The sequence below is a fragment of the Cupressus sempervirens genome, chromosome 1 (genome assembly GCF_028749045.1).
Source record: "Cupressus sempervirens isolate cs-2001-9-10 chromosome 1, ASM2874904v1, whole genome shotgun sequence".
Lineage (NCBI taxonomy): Eukaryota > Viridiplantae > Streptophyta > Pinopsida > Cupressales > Cupressaceae > Cupressus > Cupressus sempervirens.
The window spans coordinates 118,669,261-118,690,052 of NC_143118.1; positions in this window are offsets into that span (position 1 = coordinate 118,669,261).

Sequence of the window (20,792 nt, forward strand, 5' to 3'; positions counted from 1 at the left end):
ACCTTTTTTTTGTTTTAAAAAAGAAAACTTCTTTTGGTCATGCATTTAAAGAAAGTGGGGATGGAAAAGTAAAAAGTCAAATGTTTTATTTATTGTGGGTGGGCGGCATGGCCATGTAAGTACTTGGGAAAAAGTTGACGTAAGTGGGGTAGATAAATTAGGATGGGATATTTTAGTTTTGTTTTGGGATATGTATTTTATTAATGTAGTTTAGTTTAGTATTATATTTTTAATGATAAGTAATTTAGTTAAGTTGTTTTATTAGAATTAAATCAAGTTAGTTTAGTATTATGTTAAATTTAAATTAGTGTAAGTGAAATTTTAATATTAGTTTAAATTAATGTTAGTTGAATATAATTTAGTTTGTGAAATAATTATTATTAGTTATATAAAGAAGAAAGATGTTAATATCATTTTGTTTATTAATTAAGATTTTAAGTGTAGTTTAGTTGTTTTTTTAAAATAATATTAGTTTATAAGTAAGATATCCTAGTAGGTTGTTTGGTTAGATGTTAGTGTTTAATTAAGTTTATTTTTGTTTTAGATTTTCTTTTATGTTGAGGTTAGTGTTAGGTTAATTTAGGTTTAGTTTATGTTAGTAAATATGTTATGCTAGTTACTTTTGTTATTTGTTAATAGTTTTAGTTAGTAGTTTTAAATTAGTGTTAGTTTAGGATAAGATTAGTATATGTTTTAAGTTAGTTATTAATTATGTTTGTTTAATTGTTTTTTATTTTTTAAGTTATTTGTTTTAAATTTTAAAATATATATTTAGTAGTAATGTTATACATTTAAAGTTTTAGTAAACTTATTGTGAACTATTATCTTGTTTTATTACGTTAGGATATGTTAGACAAATAGAAAATATTAAATTGTTTTTTTTTATCAACTAGTCAAATTTAAGTATAAGCTATATTGTTAATATCTTTAGAAATGTTTAATTCTTAATAGCATTATGGGTTTAAATAAAATTGAGATTTGAGTAAAGTTAATTAAAGTGTGTGTGTGTGTGTGTGTGGGTAGACATGATATTCCTTTTAATTAGTTCTTGATTAAATATTTTAATTAATTTTAACCTGAATTCAGTTAAATTGTTATTTCAATAATTTTAAATATAATGTTGTATAAGAAACAAAATAATGAAACAAATGTTGATATTAAGATAATAACAAGAGTTCAAAATTTAACAATTTATTTCTACTCAAGATTATAAACTTAAGATGAAAGGTAGAGAACCTATACTTTAACCATGAACACAAACATATCGAACTTAGTGAAATTTAATTATTATTATTTTTTTTTAAAAACAAGAAAAAAAAAATGTGTGTTTTTGCCCTTGTATTTTGGGCATGACATGACTGTTGATTGAATTTGATCTCAACCGTTGATGGATTTCAGGAAAGTCTATTTAAGAGACCCTCATTTCTTCATTTTAGGAGAGGATGAATTTGGAGAATTTGCATCCAATCACTGCTAGAATTCATACTCACATTTGCTCATATTTTTACATATATTTAATAAATACGCCTATCTTGATTAATTAAATGTAATTATTTAATTAAATGGGAAAGGTATTTCTAATTAATTAAACAAAATTATTCAATTAAATGGAGTACTTCTAATTAATTAAACAAAGTTATTTAATAAAATAGGAAGCCATTCCTAATTAATTAAATAAAGTTATTTAATTAAATAAGAAAAGTGTCTCTAATTAATTAAAAGATTATTTAATTAAATAGAAAAAGTAGTTATGAGAGCATATCTCATTTTATTAAATTAAATATCTCAACAAAATCTCTCTTTAGTCCAAAAAGGGAAATTTTCAGTTCACTATTGATAAAAAATGAGTTAAATCAGTTAACTCATTTTTTTACTCAAATTAAATCAGTTAACTCCTTATTTTACTCACATTAAATTTGTTAACTCCCTTTAATTTGGGAATCTCTCTTTATGAATGAACTTCAACTTTAATCCTGACCATTGATTGAATTTGATCTCAACCATTGATGGATTCCATGAAAGTCTATTTAAGAGACCCTCATCTCTTCATTTTAGGAGAGTATGAATTTGGAGAATTTGCATCGAATGGCTGCTGGAATTCATACTCACATTTGCTCATATTTTTACATACATTTAATAAATTCACCTATCTTGATTAAATCAGTTAACTCCTTATTTTACTCTAATTAAATCTGTTAACTCCCCTTAATTTGGGAATCTCCCTTTATGACTGAACTTCAACTTTAATCCTGTCTGTTGATTAAATTTGATCTCAATCGTTGATGAATTCCAGGAAAGTCTATTTAAGAGACCCTCATTTCTTCATTTTAGGAGAGGATGAATTTGGAGAATTTGCATCGTATCACTACTGGAATTCATACTCACATTTGCTCATATTTTTACATACATTTAATAAATACGCCTATCTTGATTAATTAAATGTAATTATTTAATTAAATGGGGAAGGTTTTTCTAATTAATTAAATGAAATTATTTAATTAAATGGACTACTTATTTCTAATTAATTAAATAAAGTTATTTAATTAAATAAGAAAAGTGTCTCTAATTAATTAAAAGATTATTTAATTAAATAGACAAAGTAATTATGAGAGCATATCTCATTTTATTAAATTAAATATTTCAACAAAATCTCTCTTCAGTTCAAAAAGTGAAATTTTCAGTTCACTATTGATAAAAAATAAGTTAAATCAGTTAACTCCATTTTCTACTCGAATAAAATCAGTTAACTCCTTATTTTACTCAAATTAAATCTGTTAACTCCCTTTAATTTGGGAATCTCCCTTTATGATTGAACTTCAACTTTAATCCTAAACGTTGATTGAATTTGATCTCAACCGTTGATGAATTTTAGAAAAGTTTATTTAAGAGACCGTCATCTCTTCATTTTAGGAGAGGATAAATTTGGAGAATTTGTGATGCGGGAGCATCTTGACCCTTCATACATTATGATGAATTGCATAATATTGTAATATTTAAGTCATTTAAATTTCATATAACCATGTCAAAGAAATGGTTAAAATGCTTAACTTTTCATTGTGATGTATTAAAAAGTAGAAAAAAATACATTTTCATTGTAATGGGAGTGCTTCAGAAAAGCATTGGAAAATGTACAAGGGTTAGAAGATTGTGTTGGGTTGGTTAAAAAGGTGGTTGGGAAGTTTTAAACCACCAAAACCACTTTAAAATCATGTTATTGGTCGTTCCAAATAGAGAGGGGTGAATGAGAACAAAAAAAAAGGTCATTTTGAAGCAATTGGTTTTTAAGAATTTGCCATTTTGATTGGTTTTAACTATTTTAGTACTAGTTCCAAGTCTTGTACGGCCATGTACAGCCTATAACCCTTGTATTTTCTATATATTTGAAGAGTAGGATGAATAATATTCTCTCTCCTTTTGGTTTGGAACAATTTTATTAAATTTTGAAGAAGTTATGCTAGTTTTGGTAAAAGTGGTCATTTGCAGATTTGGGAATGCCCAGCTATAGTCGGATTTATATGTTTGGTACAGGAATATTTGGATGAAAAAAAAGTTCTAGTTAAATTTATTGGAAATAAATATGAATTATCTTTTATTTTCAATTTTTTTGAGTCATTTTCATTCAGATATGTGTCAGTTATGATCATTTTAATGAAGACTGGTTTTTAAAGATTTATTTTGAAGTTACAGGCAATGGTTGGTGCTTGTAGAACAATTTATGAATTGGAAAATTTAATAGCTTATATATTAAGAAGAAAAAATAATATAACGTTTCTTAAAGAAAATTTTGGTTTTATTTGGAGTCATTTAGAGAAAGTTATTAGGCTCCCAAGGAAGGGTTACTGATTTTACTTCTGATTTATGACAGAGAAAATGGGTCTATATGCGAAGACTATAACATCTAATGGATTGAGTTATTTTAGCTCATCTTTTGATATGTATTATAATTTCTAATTTAGAAAAAATAATCCAAAGGGTTTTGTAAGAAAATGTAAGCATTAAAATTTATGATTAATGTACTCGGGTATAGCTGTCAGACCATGTGAATGGCAAAGTATTGTAAACCAATGTTGGAAAGAGTTTTGTTTTGCCTCATGAGATGTCTAAAAATGGAATTTATTTCATGTATTTTTAAAGGATACTCATGTATCCCAACATTTGGTTTACTATATTGCTTCTATTTACATCAATTTGCATCGAATTGCTGTTGGAACTCATACTCACATTTGCTCATTTTTTACATATATTTAATAAATACACCTATCTTGATTAATTAAATGTAATTATTTAATTAAATGAGAAAGGTATTTCTAATTAATTAAACAAAATTATTTAATTAAATGGAGTACTTACTTCTAATTAATTAAAAAAAGTTATTTAATTAAATAGGAAGTCATTCCTAATTAATTAAATGAAGTTATTTAATTAAATAAGAAAACTATCTGTAATTAATTAAATGATTATTTAATTAAATAGAAAAAATAATTATGAGATCATATCTAATTTTATTAAATTAAATATCTCAACAAAATCTCTCTTCAGTTCAAAAAGGGAAATTTTCAGTTCACTATTGATAAAAAATGAGTTAAATCAATTAACTGCTTTTTCTAGTCAAATTAAATTAGTTAACACCTTATTTTACTCAAATTAAATCTGCTAACTCCCTTTAATTTGGAAATCTCCCTTTATGACTGAACTTCAACTTTAATCCTGACCGTTGATTGAATTTGATCTCAACCGTCGATGGATTTCAGGAAAGTCTATTTAAGAGACCCTCATCTCTTCATTTTAGGAGAGGATGAATTTGGAGAATTTGCATCGAATCACTGTTGGAATTCATACTCACATTTTCTCATACTTTTACATACATTTAATAAATAATTCTATCTTGATTAATTCAATATAATTATTTAATTAAATGGGAAAGGTATTTTTAATTAATTAAACAAAATTATTTAATTAAATGGAGTAATTACTTCTAATTATTTATACAATGTTATTTAATTAAATAGGAAGCCATTACTAATTAATTAAATGAAAATATTTAATTAAATAAGAAAAGTGACTCTAATTAATTAAAAGATTATTTAATTAAATAGAAAAAGTAATTATAAGAGCATATCCCATTTTATTAAATTAAATATCTCAACAAAATCTCTCTTCAGTTCAAAAAGGAAAATTTTCAGTTCACTATTGATAAAAAATGAGTTAAATGAGTTAACTCCTTTTTCTACTCAAATTATATTAGTTAATTCCTTATTTCACTCAAATTAAATCTGTCAACTCCCTTTAATTTGAGAATCTCCCTTTATGATTGAACTTCAACTTTAATCCAGACCGTTGATTGAATTTGATCTCAACTATTGATGGATTCCAGGAAAGTCTATTTAAGAGACCCTCATCTCTTCATTTTAGGAGAGGATGAATTTGGATAATTTGCATCGAATCACTGCTGGAATTCAGACTCACATTTGCTCATATTTTTACATATATTTAATAAATACGCCTATGTTGATTAATCAAATGTAATTATTTAATTAAATGAGAAAGGTATGTCTAATTAATTAAAACAAATTATTTAATTAAATGGATTACTTACTTCTAATTAATTAAAAAAAGTTATTTAATTAAATAGGAAGCCATTCCTAATTAATTAAATGAAGTTATTTAATTAAATAAGAAAAGTGTCTCTAATAAATTAAAAGATTATTTAATCAAATAGAAAATGTAATTATGAGAGCATATCTCATTGTATTAAATTAAATATCTTAACAAAATCTCTCTTTAGTTCAAAAAGGGAAATTTTTAGTTCACTTTTGATAAAAAATCAGTTAAATCTGTTAACTCCCTTTAATTTGGAAATCTCCCTTTATGACTGAACTTCAACTTTAATCCTGACCGTTGATTGAATTTGATCTCAACTGTTGATGAATTTCAAAAACCTGTATTTAAGAGACCCTCATCTCTTCATTTTACGAGAGGATGAATTTGGAGAATTTGCATCGAATCGCAACTAGAATTCATACTCACATTTGCTCATATTTTTACATACATTTAATAAATACACCTATCTTGATTAATTAAATGGGAAAGGTATTTCTAATTAATTAAATGAAATTATTTAATTAAATGGAGTACTTACTTCTAATTAATTAAACAAAGTTATTTAATTAAATAGGAAGCCATTCTTAATTAATTAAATGAAGTTATTTAATTAAACAAGAAAAGTGTCTCTAATTAATTAAAAGATTATTTAATTAAATAGAAAAGTAATTATGAGAGCATATCTCATTTTATTAAGTTAAATATCTTAACAAAATCTATCTTCAGTTCAAAAAGGGCAATTTGTAGTTCACTATTGATAAAAAATGAGTTAAATTACTTAACTCCTTTTTCTACTCAAATTAAATCAATTAACTCCTTATTTTACTCAAATTAAATCTGTTAACTCCCTTTAATTTGAGAATCTCAATTTATGACTGAACTTCAACTTTAATCCTGACCGTTGATTGAATTTGATCTCAACCGTTGATAGATTCTAGGAAAGTCTATTTAAGAGACCCTAATCTCTTCATTTTAGGAGAGGATAAATTTGGTGAATTTGCATCGAATCCCTGCTAGAATTCATACTCACATTTCCTCATATTTTTACATACATTTAATAAATACACCTATCTTGATTAATTAAATGCAATTATTTAATTAAATGGGAAAGGTATTTCTAATTAATTAAATGAAATTATTTAACTAAATGGAGGACTTACTTCTAATTAATTAAACAAAGTTATTTAATTAAATAGGAAGCCATTCCTAATTAATTAAATGAAGTTATTTAATTAAATAAGAAAAGTGTTTCTAATTAATTAAAAGATTATTTAATTAAGTAGAAAAAGTAATTATGAGAACATATGTCATCTTATTAAATTAAATATCTCAACAAAATCTCTCTTCAGTTCAAAAAGGGAAATTTTCAGTTTACTATTGATAAAAAATGAGTTAAATGAGTTAACTCCTTTTTCTACTCAAATTAAATAACTTAACTCCTTATTTTACTCAAATTAAATCTGTTAACTCACTTTAATTTGGGAATCTCCCTTTATGACTAAACTTCAACTTTAATCCTGACTGTTCATAGAATTTGATCTCAACCATTGATGGATTCCAAGAAAGTCTATTTAAGAGACCCTCATCTCTTCATTTTAGGAGAGGATGAATTTGGATAATTTGCATCGAATCACTGCTGGAATTCATACTCACATTTGCTCATAGTTTTACATACATTTAATAAATATGCCTATCTTGAATAATTAAATGTAATTATTTAATTAAATGGAAAAGGTATTTCTAATTAATTAAATGAAATTATTTAAATTTAATGGAGTACTTACTTCTAATTAATTAAATAAAGTTATTTAATTAAATAGGAATCCATTCCTAATTAATTAAATGAAGTTATTTAATTAAATAAGAAAAGTGTCTCTAATTAATTAAAAGATTATTTAATTAAATTGAAAAAGTAATTATGAGAACATATCTCATTTTATTAAATTAAATATCTCAACTAAATTTGTTAACTCCCTTTAATTTGGGAATCTCCCTTTATGACTGAACTTCAACTTTAGTCCTGACCGTTGATTGAATTTGATCTCAACCATTGATGGATTCCAGGAAAGTCTATCTAAGAGACCCTCATCTCTTCATTTTAGGAGAGGATGAATTTGGAGAATTTGCATCGAATCGCTGCTCGAATTCATACTTACATTTGGTCATATTTTTACATACATTTAATAAATACGCCTGTCTTGATTAATTAAAAGTAATTATTTAATTAAATGGGAAAGGTATTTCTAATTAATTAAATAAAATTATTTAATTAAATGGAATACTTACTTCAAATTAATTAAACAAAGTTATTTAATTAAATAGGAAGCGATTCCTAATTAATTAAATGAAGTTATTTAATTAAATAAGAAAAGTGTCTCTAATTAATTAAAATATTATTTAATTAAATAGAAAAAGTAATTATGAGAGAATTTCATTTTATTAAATTAAATATCTCAACAAAATCTCTCTTCAATTCAAAAAGGGAAATTTTTAGTTCACTATTGATAAAAAATGAATTAAATCAGTTAACTCCTTTTTCTACTCAAATTAAATCAACTAACTCCTTATTTTACTCAAATTAAATCTGTTAACTCCCTTCAATTTGATTATCTTCCTTTTTGACTAAACTTTTACTTTAATTCTGACTGTTGATTGAATTTGATCTCAAATGTTGATGGATTCCAGGAAAGTCTATTTAAGAGACCCCCATCTCTTCATTTTAGGAGAGGATGAATTTGGAGAATTTGCATCAAATCACTTCTAGAATTCATACTCACAATTGCTCATATTTTTACATACATTTGATAAATACGCCTATCTTGATTAATTAAATGTAATTATTTAATTAAATGCGAAAGGTATTTCTAATTAATTAAACGTAATTATTTAATTAAATGGAGTACTTACTTTTAATTAATTAAATAAAGTTATTTAATTAAATAGGAAGTCATTCCTAATTAATTAAATGAAGTTATTTAATTAAACATGAAAAGTGTCTCTAATTAATTAAAAGATTATTTAATTAAATAGAAAAAGTAATTATGAGAGCATATCTCATTTTATTAAATTAAATATCTCAATAAAATCTCTCTTCAGTTCAAAAAGAGAAATTTTCAGTTCACTATTGATAAAAAATGAGTTAAATTGGTTAACTCCTTTTTCTACTCAAATTAAATCATTTAAATCCTTATTTTACTCAAATTAAATCTGTTAACTCCCTTTAATTTTTGAATCTCCCTTTATGATTGAACTTCAACTTTAATCCTGACCACTGATTGAATTTGATCTCAACCATTGATGGATTCCAGGAAAGTCTATTTATGAGACCCTCATCTCTTCATTTTAGGAGAGGATGAATTTGGAGAATTTGCATCGAATCACTGCTCGAATTCATACTCACATTTGGTCATATTTTTACATACATTTAATAAATATGCCTATCTTGATTAATTAAATGTAATTATTTAATTAAATGGAATAGGTATTTCTAATTAATTAAATGAAATTATTTAATTAAATGGAGTACTTACTTCTAATTAATTAAACAAAGTTATTATTGGCCACTAGAAAAAATTTTGAATGCTAGAATCAATCATAGGCTCATTTTTCATAGCAAGGACCAAGCCCTGTATGAGAAAGTATAGCCTAAAATGTATGGTGGCCCACAATTCCTCTATGTTAGTGAGGAATAATATGGGGTGTCAATCATGAATATGGAGCGAGAGTGGGTGCGACTGAGGTTTGAACGTTGGGGGCAATGGTCACCTGCAGCAGACAAACGAGTACACCAGAGGTTTGCAGAATGGAATCCAGGATTCAAACACCATGAGGGATGGGCTTATGATGAGCAAATCAATAGAATATGGCCAATGAATCAGTATAGGTGGAATGGGGGGCAAAAAGAAAAACCCTATTACCAAAATTGGTGATAGTTTTTTCCACCACAGAGAAGACAAAATGAAGCAAAGAATTGGGGCTGGAGCAAGAAAGGGAATGGAAATGACTGGCTTTACAAAAAAATTTATAAGTTTGACTACTCTAGAATTGCTCACAAGTTTTATTGGCTGAAGTAGAAGGAGAAAATGACTGTGGGAGAGAAAGATGCAGTGGAGGAGCGCTTTCAGAGTAAAGAGGACAATGCCACCTATGAGGTAATGTCTATTATTATCCACATCAGTAGTGAAAAATAGCTAGAATCAGTTAATGAAATGAAAGAAAAATCATTTTTCTTTAAGTGGTTAGGGCCATGGCCATCAGTTTCTATTATAAGGCAGGGGAGCCAATCTCTATGGGGGGTAGAATGTAGATTCAAAACCCTAGCAAATGGATTCTATTTGGGAATAGCACCAAGTAGATCTGTTACAGATGACATCCTAAAAAATGGCCCCTACTTCTAGAAGGAAAGGGCATTATTGTAAAGGAGTGGACACCAAACTTTGATCCAAACAAAGAGAACTTGAAGTCATTCCCCATTTGGATCAATCTCTACAACTTACCAGTAGAATATTGGGGAGAAAAGGTGCTGGAGAAAATTGGGAACACAATAGGAGAATATGTTAGGTCAGAAATGGTCCTTAATAAAGTTAACTCATCCTCTCATCCAAGGTTACTGATCTTGTTAAAGGAAGGGAACCCATGCCTGGATTATATAAACCTAAGCATAGAATACGTGGTTTGGAAACAATAGGTAGAGAAATGGGAAGGTGAGGATAAAAATAATCCAGAAGAGGTATCCTGGGATATCAATAGAAGGAAAGGGAAAGGTTTGGAGGTAGACAAAATCCTAGATTTCTTAGAGATGGGAGAAGGACAGAAGCTTCAGGCACAGAACCTAAATGACCAAATACCCATAAACATTGAGGAAGAAATTCAAGATCTTCCAGTGCAGACAGACGATAGAGATATGCAAAAAAGAGAGGAGGAGGAAGGGGTTAAAAGGGTCATAGAGAACTCCACCCAAAGAGTACTAGAGACCCCATGGGAAGAAGAATGTGAACAAAGGGAAATGGAGGTGCAGAGAAACTTTCAGGGTAAAGAGGCTGACCAGCAAGGGATGAATGATAATCCTTTAAACCTAAGAAGGTGTAGTGTAAGTATTGAAGAATCCAAAAAACATAAGTTGCAATCCCCTGTAGGAGGAGTGAGTGGCGGGTGTGAAATACCAAGAAAAAAGGATCTAGAAGGTATTGATGAAACAATTTTTAAAGACGTTGAAGTCTCTCCGAAAAGGAATCTGAGTCATTCCTTTGAGGAAGCCTTGAAAAGTAGTAGTGGAATGGAGGAAATGGGTTTACCCCTAGAAGAGGACCTATTAAATGACCTTGGTTTATCATAGATGCCAGGGATACAGTTAGAAAGATCTTTAGAACAAACAAGCTCCAAAAAGTAGAAACTGAATGTTGGAAGCCAGAAAAAAAGAGGACCAAAACTAGTCAAAGTTAAGCTGGCAATGGCGGGCAAAGATGCAAGCCAAACAAAAATCTTGAGATCGAGAAAAGTCTTGGCCTTTTCCTAGGAGCCATGAAAACCCTATCATGGAATGTCAAGGGTTGCAATGCCCCTAACAAAATTCGATTGATCAAAAGGTGTCTTGATCAATCGAAGCCAGATTTTGTTTTTCTTCAGGAAACCAAGACAAAAGAAGAAGATTTTTTCAATTTTAAAAATAAATTTAGAAGATGGGAATGTTTGCTGACAGGGGCACAGGGAGCTTCAAGTGGATTGGAGATACTTTGGAAGCCTGAAACAATCACAATTTTAGAGTCTAAGTTAAATGCAAATTGGCAATGGGCAAAGATCTATGTTAAAAATCTACATTGGTCATTTATGGTCATAAATGTGTATGGACCAAACAAAAATGCTGAGAAGAAAGAGTTATGGGAAAAAATAGCTGAAAAAGTATAGGAGTTTCCAAATGAGGTAACAATTTTAGGTAGGGATTTTAATGCAATTCTAAATTCAGAAGACAAAAAAGGAGGCAAAGGATGGCTTTCTAAGAGCCAAAAAGATTTAAGCAACTTTGTAAATGACAATGGATTAGTAAATATATTTTTCAAAATAGGTGACTTCACGTGGACAAACCGAAGGGAAGGTTTTGTGCATATAGCAGAAAAGTTGGATAGGTTTCTAGTGGCAAGGAATTGGGCTGAAGCAAATTGGTCATGTGATGCGGAAATTCTACCTTACCAAGGTTCAGATCACTTTCCCATTTTTCTTTGAATTCAAGATGAAAAATCTCCAGATAGATGCCCCTTTAAATTTGAAGCAATGTGGCTGAAAGCAGAAGGTTTCTCAAACCTGATTGTGGATTGGTCAAAAAATGCCCCACCAAGGAAAGGTAACAAAGCTTTTATTTTCTTTAAAAAGTTGCAATTTCTAAAAGAGAAATTAAAAATCTAGAATAGGGAACACTTTGGTAATATCTTTGATAAGAAAAAGGATATAGAAGAGAAGTTAAAAACTTTAAGTCTCAAAGTTATAGAAAGTGGAATGTTTGAGGTTGATTTCAAATTGGAGAATGGGCTTAAAAAGGAGCTAGAGGATTGCTTAAACAAAGAGGAAATTTATTGGTGTCAGAAATTTAGAGAAACATGGCTAAAAGATGGTGATAGGAATACTACCTTTTTCCATAACTCAGTAAAAGTAAGGCGGACAACAAATAAAATCTTTGAAATAAAAGATTTGAATGGAGTTTTAAAGACAGATAGTGAAGAAATAAAACTAGAGGCAATAAATTTCTTCTCACATAAAGGACAGAAGCTAGAAAGGGATAGTGCTGAGGTTGAAGAGGTGTTGAGTGTTATTCCAAAAGTAATATCAGGGGAACAAAATAGGGCTCTAGTGGATCCAATTATAGGATGTGAAGTCTCTCAAGCATTAAAAGGTTTAGGAGGGATAAAGCCCCAGGATCGGATGGTTTTCCAGCTCTATTTTTTCAAAATTTAAGCTCCATATTCTTGAAAGACTTATGGGAAGTAGTGGAGGAGTCGAGACAAGGGGGTTTCATTCTTAAAGATTTTAACAACACTTTTATAGCACTGGTGCCAAAGAAGGAAACACAACAAACTTTTGAATATTTCAGGCCCATTTCATTATGCAACACAGTGTATAAGATCATATCAAAAGTGTTGGCAAACAGGCTCAAGTATGTATTGAACTCCATTATTTCTATAGAGTAGAGTGGGTTTCTTCCAGGGAGATCAATTTTTGAAGGGGTATTTATGGCACATGAAGCAGTGCACACCATCCGTGCTTCAAAAACTCAAAACATGATGGTACAACTAGACATTAGGAAAGCTTATGATGAGGTTAATAGAAGTTTTATGCTGGAAGTGCTAAGCCATTTTGGGTTTAGTAAGGAATGGATTCAATGGGTGAAAATCTGTATTCAAACACCCAGGTTCTCTGTACTAGTTAACGAAAGCCCTCAAGGTTATTTTGAATAGGAAAAAGGAATAAGACAAGGTGATCCTTTGTCACCTTTCCTTTTCATAATAATGGTAGAGGTGCTAGGAAGGCTGATCCAAAAGAAAAGGGAGCAAGGAGCATGGAATGGAACTAAAATCACAGAAACAGTTGAATCCCTCACACATCTGCAATTTGTAGATGACACCTGTTTAGGGGGAGAAGCCAATGTAGAAGAAGCAAGAGTGATGAAGAACACTTTAGAGCTTTATGGGAAAGTCTCGAGATAGTTTATTAATTGGAAAAAGTCATAAATTTTTTTCTTCAACACTCCTTATAATTTGAGATTTAGGATCTGTCGAATATTGGATATTAAATTGGGGTTAATGCCAAAAAAATATCTAGGCATACCTTTTTTTGCAGGAAGAAATAAGGCAAACTTATGGGATAAGCTTATAGAAAATTGCCAAAAGAAAATGGAAGGATGGAGGGGCAAATGGCTAACTTTGGTAGGCAAAATACTTATGCTTCAAACAGTGATAACTGCAATGCCAATTTTTGCTATGATGTGTCTAGAGATTCCAAAGAAATTTATCAGAATCTTGGAAAGGAAAATGAGGAAGTTTTTCTAGAATGGTGCCAATGATGAGAATAAGATTCCACTATTAGCTTGAGAGAAAATATGTAGGCCCAAAGAGGAAGGAGGTGCTGGTCTGAGGGATTGGAGTTTTACAAATAGAGCACTAGGAGCCAAATTAATCTGGGCAGTCTATGAAAACCCACACCTCTACTGGGTAATTTTAACAATTCAAAATCCTCCAAAAGGATCAGCCATATGGAACTTCATGTTATCCTATAGAGAGGTGATAATTAATAATATTACATGGCAGATAGGGGATGGGGATACAGCAAAATTTTGGGAAGATTCATGGATTGGACTGGAAGTGCTAGGGGAAACTATAAGGGATAATGAACTGAAATCCTACTTTAAAGAAAGATGGGGTAATATAGTAAAAGATTGTACATGACTGAGCAGGATGGCCCTGTAGGAAAGGAGTGGTGTTGGAAGGATGTACCCGGGAGGAACTGACAAAAGCACAGAAAGAGCAAATGAAACAAATTTTTAAGGTCAGGAATGTGATGCTAACAAAGAAGAAGGACAAAGTAATTTGGTGTGGCTCAATATCAGGTAAATACTCAGTAAAACTAGGCTACAATCTAATAGCTAAGACAAGAAGGGAAAAATTCTTCTCAAGAGACTTATGTTGGAACAAAGATATACTGCCTAAAGCAGTGGCCTTTACATGGTTAGCTTACAAAGGAAGAATTCTAACAGCTGAAAGACTAAGAAAGATAGGGATTAATGGTCCATCCAGATGTCCTCTATATGAGAAACAAGAGGAAGCCATTGATCATCTTTTAATTCAATGCCAATATGCTAAAAAATGATGGGATATAGTTCAATTCAAATTAAGTTGGCAAGGGCCAAGAGCTCAAATGATAAGGGAAGCCTTGGATGGATGGCCAAGGATAGCTAGGAAATCAACCTTATCAAGTATATGGATAGTAGCACCATCTTTGATAATCTAGGAGCTGTGGAAGGAGAGAAATTGGAGAATCTTTAGAGGAGAAAAAGAAAGTATGAGGAGATGCATAAGCAAAATGATTAATGCAATAGAAGAAATAGTCAGTGTGTCGGCTACAAGGAAACAAGCTATGAAAATTCCATTCACATGAGATGATAGAAAAATACAGAATACTTGGCTGTGGATTAGATTCAAATCACCTTCAGGAGCTTTGGTAACAAGCAGTAGCAAAACAAAGAAGAAGGCAGTTGAATGGGTTACTCCATAGGAAGGCTAGGTGAAAGTGAATTTTGATGGAGTAGCAAAAGGCAATCCAGGGGATTCAGGAATTGGATTGTTTTTAAAGATGACAGAGGGTACCTTTTATTAGTAGGAGCAAAAAAAATCCCATATGGAACAAGTACCATAGCAAAATGCCAAGCAATATTATTAGCAGTTCAAATAGCTAGAATGGAAGGGTTAAAAAAAATACATCTGGAAGGGGACTCTCTGATCACAGTGCAGGCAATATGAAAATTGAGCGTAAAGGAATGGCATCTACAACCTATTATTAACAACATAGAGTAGGAATTGAATAATTTTGAAGATTTTAAAATTACGCATATAAATAGAGAAGGAAATCAGGAAGCCGATATGCTTTCAAAATGGGCTTTAATAATGAATGAGGAGACATTAAGGATTGAAAATAAAAACTCAAAATGTAAACTTTTTAACATCGTAAATCGCAAGAGTAAAAGAGGACTCTCAGCAATGATGTAAAAGACAACTTAGGCTATCCAATGAATCCCGTGTGAAATCTTTTAAGTAAGGTGCCCGCTGGTAGTTTTAATGATTGGAAAGATTTTAATTGCCTTTAAAAAGGAATGTAATATGTCATTCTTTAACTATAAATTTGAAAGGGATTGTAATTGCAGAAGGAAAGTGTGAATAACAGAGATGGAGCCCTCTTTTACATTCAAAACTCAGCAACAACAAAAGGCATTATTTGGACGAGTAGCAGATCATAGGCTGAAGAAGATGGTAAAATGTGCGACACAGGCTATGGTGGGCACGTTGCAAAACACATTGGGCCCCCTTTTCTAGGATTTAGAGCATTGATGGAAAGTGCAAGTTGATATAACTGCGATGACAATGGCCTGGGGCCTAGAAGTTGGAGAGCATGAAAGAGTAGTAGAATGGGTTATGAAGGAATTGTTTGAAGAGGAGTTAATCCCAAACATGGATGCATGGTTCGAGTGGGCCCATCTTGGCTGGGCCTTCAATTTCTTGGAGGGTTATGCAAATAAGGAGGAAGGTAGGGAGAAAGGAATCATGCCGTTTCTGAACTGGCCGCGAGGATATAAGGAGAAAGAGGCCTATGTGAATGAGCGTTGAGTAGCATGGAATGCCCTGAAAACTGTAATCATGGAGGGCAAGGCACAACACTCAAATGATCTCTTCAATGTGGTAGTGCCAAGGAAGCAGCGGTCAGAAAGAGGGGCTAACAGAGGGTGAAGGTAAGACTTGATGGATGGTTTTTGGGTTTTGAAGATAGAGGCCATACCCTTTTTGTCACCTCCAGGCATGAATGAAAGTATCCGAAAGGGTAAATGGAAGCTTGATTTTTTGGCTCTAGTTGGTGGTAAGGAAAACCATAGAGGAAGGTAGCAACCATGGGGAGTTTTCCAAAGGCAAGTTGTATGGCAGGGGAAGGCAGAAACATGCGAAGGATGGCTTTTGAAATGGTCAAGTTTTGCAGGTAACAAGGTGGCCCCCTGTAGTAGATTATGTTTAAGGTTTAAAGTATGTAGAATGTAGTTATTATGTTTGAATGTAAAGATTTGTAATGAAAGTAGTTGGCTATAGTGAAGAAATTTATGTAAGTAGTTGGGAAGGTTTAGACTCAATGGTAGAATGGTGAACCTTGGAAAGGTTAATGTATGAAGATTATGTAATTTCTTTTGAATTAATTAAATATCTTATTATCGATAAAAAATAAAATTAAACAAAGTTATTTAATTAAATAGGAAGTCATTCCTAATTAATTAAATGAAGTTATTTAATTAAATAAGAAACGTGTCTCTAATTAATTAAAAGATTATTTAATTAAATAGAAAAAGTAATTATGAGAGCATATCTCATTTTATTAAATTAAATATCTCAACAAAATCTCTCTTCAGTTCAAAAAAAGAAATTTTCAGTTCACTATTGATAAAAAATGAATTAAATTAGTTAACTCCTTTTCTAATCAAATTAAATTAGTTAACTCATTATTTTACTCATATTAAATCTGTTAACTCCATTTAATTTGGGAATCTCCCTTTATGACTAAACTTCAACTTTAATCCTGATCGTTGATTGAATTTGATCTCAACCGTTGATGGATTCAAGGAAAGTCTATTTAAGAGACCCTCATCTCTTCATTTTAGAAGAGGATGATTTTGGAGAATTTGCATCGAATCGCTGCTGGAATTCATACTCACATTTGCTCATATTTTTACATACATTTAATAAATTTGCCTATTTTGATTAATTAAATGTAATTATTTAATTTAATGTGAAAGGTATCTCTAAATAATTAAATGAAATTATTTAATTAAATGGAGTACTTACTTCTAATTAATTAAACAAAGTTATTTAATTAAATAGGAAGCCATTCCTAATTAATCAAATGAAGTTATTTAATTAAATAAAAAAAGTGTCTCTAATTAATTAAAAGATTATTTAATTAAATAGAAAAAGTAATTATGAGAGCATATCTCATTTTATTAAATTAAATAACTCAAAAAAATCTCTCTTTAGTTCAAAAAGGGAAAATTTCAATTCACTAATGATAAAAAATGAGTTAAATAAGTTAACTCCTTTTTCTACACAAATTAAATCAGTTAACTCCTTATTTTACTCAAATTAAATCTATTAACTCCCTTTAATTTGGGAATCTCCCTTTATGACTGAACTTCAACTTTAATCCTGACTGTTGATTGAATTTGATCTAAACTGTTGATGGATTCCAAGAAAGTCTATTTAAGAGACCCTCATCTCTTCATTTTGGGAGAAGATGAATTTGGAGAATTTGCATCGAATCACTACTAGAATTCATACTCACATTTGCTCATATTTTTACATACATTTAATAAATACGCCTATCTTGATTAATTAAATGTAATTATTTAATTAAATGGGAAAGGTATTTCTAATTAATTAAACAAAATTATTTAATTAAATGGAGTACTTACTTCTAATTAATTAAATAAAGTTATATAATGAAATAGGAAGCTATTCCTAATTAATTAAATGAAGTTATTTAATTAAATAATAAAAGTCTCTCTAATTAATTAAAAGATTATTTAATTAAATAAAAAAAGTAATTATGAGAGCATATCTCATTTTATTAAATTAAATATCTCAACAAAATCTCTCTTCAGTTCAAACAGGGAAATTTTTAGTTCACTATTGATAAAAAACAAGTTAAATCAGTTAACTTCTTTTCTGTTCAACTTAAATCAGTTAACTTCTTTTCTGCTCAACTTAAATCAGTTAACTCCTTATTTTACTCAAATTAAATTTGTTAACTCCGTTTAATTTGGGAATCTTCCTTTATGACTAAACTTCAACTTTAATCCTTACCGTTGATTGAATTTGATCTCAACCGTTGATGGATTCCAGGAAAGTCTATTCAAGAGACCCTCATCTCTTCATTTAAGGAGAAGATGAATTTGGAGAATTTGCATCGAATCGCTGCTAGAATTCATACTCACATTTGCTCATATTTTTACATACATTTAATAAATATGCCTGTCTTGATTAATTAAATGGAAAAAGTATTTATAATTAATTAAATAAAATTATTTAATTAAATGGAGTACCTACTTCTAATTAATTAAACAAAGTTATTTAATTAAATAAGAAAAGTGTCTCTAATTAATTAAAAGATTATTTAATTAAATAGAAATAGTAATTATGAGAGTATATCTCATTTTATTAAATTAAATATCTCAACAAAATCTCTCTTTAGTTCAAAAAGGGAAATTTTTAGTTCACTATTGATAAAAAATAAGTTAAATTAGTTAACTCCTTTTTCTACTCATATTAAATCAGTTAACTCCTTATTTTACTCAAATTAAATCTGTTAACTCCCTTTAATTTGGAAATCTCCCTTTATGACTGAACTTCAACTTTGATCTTGACCGTTGATTGAATTTGATCTCAATCGTTGATGGATTCCAAGAAAGTCTATTTAAGAGATCTCCTCATTTTATGAGAAGATGAATTTGGAGACTTTGCATCAAATCACTGTTGGAATTAATACTCACATTTGCTTATATTTTTACATACATTTAATAAATACACCTATCTTGATTAATTAAATGTAATTATTTAATTAAATGGAAAATGTATTTCTAATTAATTAAATGAAATTATTTAATTAAATGGAGTACTTACTTCTAATTAATTAAAAAAGGTTATTTAATTAACTAGGAAGCCATTACTAATTAATTAAATAAAGTTATTTAATTAAATAAGAAAAGTGTCTCTAATTAATTAAAAGATTATTCAATTAAATAAAAAAAGTAATTATGAGAGCATATCTCATTTTATTAAATTAAATATCTCAACAAAATCTCTCTTTAGTTCGAAAAGAGAAATTTTTAGTTCACTATTGATAAAAATAATGAGTTAAATTAGTTAACTACTTTTTCTACTCAAATTAAATCAGTTAACTTTTTATTTTACTCAAATTAAATCTGTTAACTCCCTTTAATTTGAGAATCTCTCTTTATGACTGTACTTTAAGTTTAATCCTAATCGTTGATTGAATTTGATCTCAACCATTGATGGATTCCAGGAAAGTCTATTTAAGAGACCTTCATCTCTTCATTTTAGGAGAGAATGAATTTGCAGAATTTGCATTGAATCGTTGGTGGAATTCATACTCACATTTGCTCATATTTTTACATACATTTAATAAATATGCCTATCTTGATTAATTAAATGTAATTATTTAATTAAATGGGAAAGGTATTTCTAATTAATTAAATAAAATTATTTAATTAAATGGAGTACTTACTTTGAATTAATTTAGAAATGTTATTTAATTAAATAAGAAGCCATTTCTAATTAATTAGAAGAAGTTATTTAATTAAATAAGAAAAGTGTCTCTAATTAATTAAAAGATTATTGAATTAAATAAAAAAAATTAATTATGAGAGCATTTCTCATTTTATTAAATTAAATATCTCAACAAAATCTCTCTTCAGTTCAAAAAGAGAAATTTTCAGTTCACTATTAATAAAAAATGAGTTAAATCAGTTAACTCCTTTTTCTACTCAAATTAAATCAGTTAACTTGTTAATTTACTCAAATTAAATCTATTAACACCTTTTAATTTGAAAATCTCTCTTTATGACTGAAATTCAACTTTAATCCTGACCGTTGATTGAATTTGATCTAAACCATTGATGGATTCCAAGAAAGTCTATTTTAGAGACTCTCATCTCTTCATTTTTAGTGAGGATGAATTTGAAGAATTTGCATCGAATCGCTGCTGGAATTCATACTCACATTTGCTCATATCTTTACATACATTTAATAAATATGCCTATCTTGATTAATTAAATTTAATTATTTAATTAAATGGGAAAGGTATTTCTAATTAATTAAACAAAATTATTTAATTAAATGGAGTACTTACTTCTAATTAATTAAACAATGTTATTTAATTAAATAGGATGCCATTCCTAATTAATTAAATGAAGTTATGTAATTAAATAAGAAAAGTGTCTCTAATTAATTAAAAGATTATTTAATCAAATAGAAAAAGTAATTATGAGAGCATATCTCATTTTATTAAATTAAACATCTCAACAAAATGTCTCTTCAGTTCAAAAAGGGAAAATTTCCAGTTCACTATTGATAAAAAATGAGTTAAATCAGTTAACTCCTTTTTCTACTCAAATTAAATCAGTTAACTCCTTATTTTACTCAAATTAAATCTGTTAACTCCCTTTAATTTGGGAATCTTGCTTTATGACCGAACTTCAACTTTAATCATGACCGTTGATTGAATTTGATCTCAACCGTTGATGGATTCTAGGAAAGCCTATTTAAGAGACCCTCATCTTTTCATTTTAGGAGAGGATGAATTTGGAGAATTTGCAACGAATCACTAGTGGAATTCATATACACATTTGCTCATATTTTTACATACATTTAATAAATATG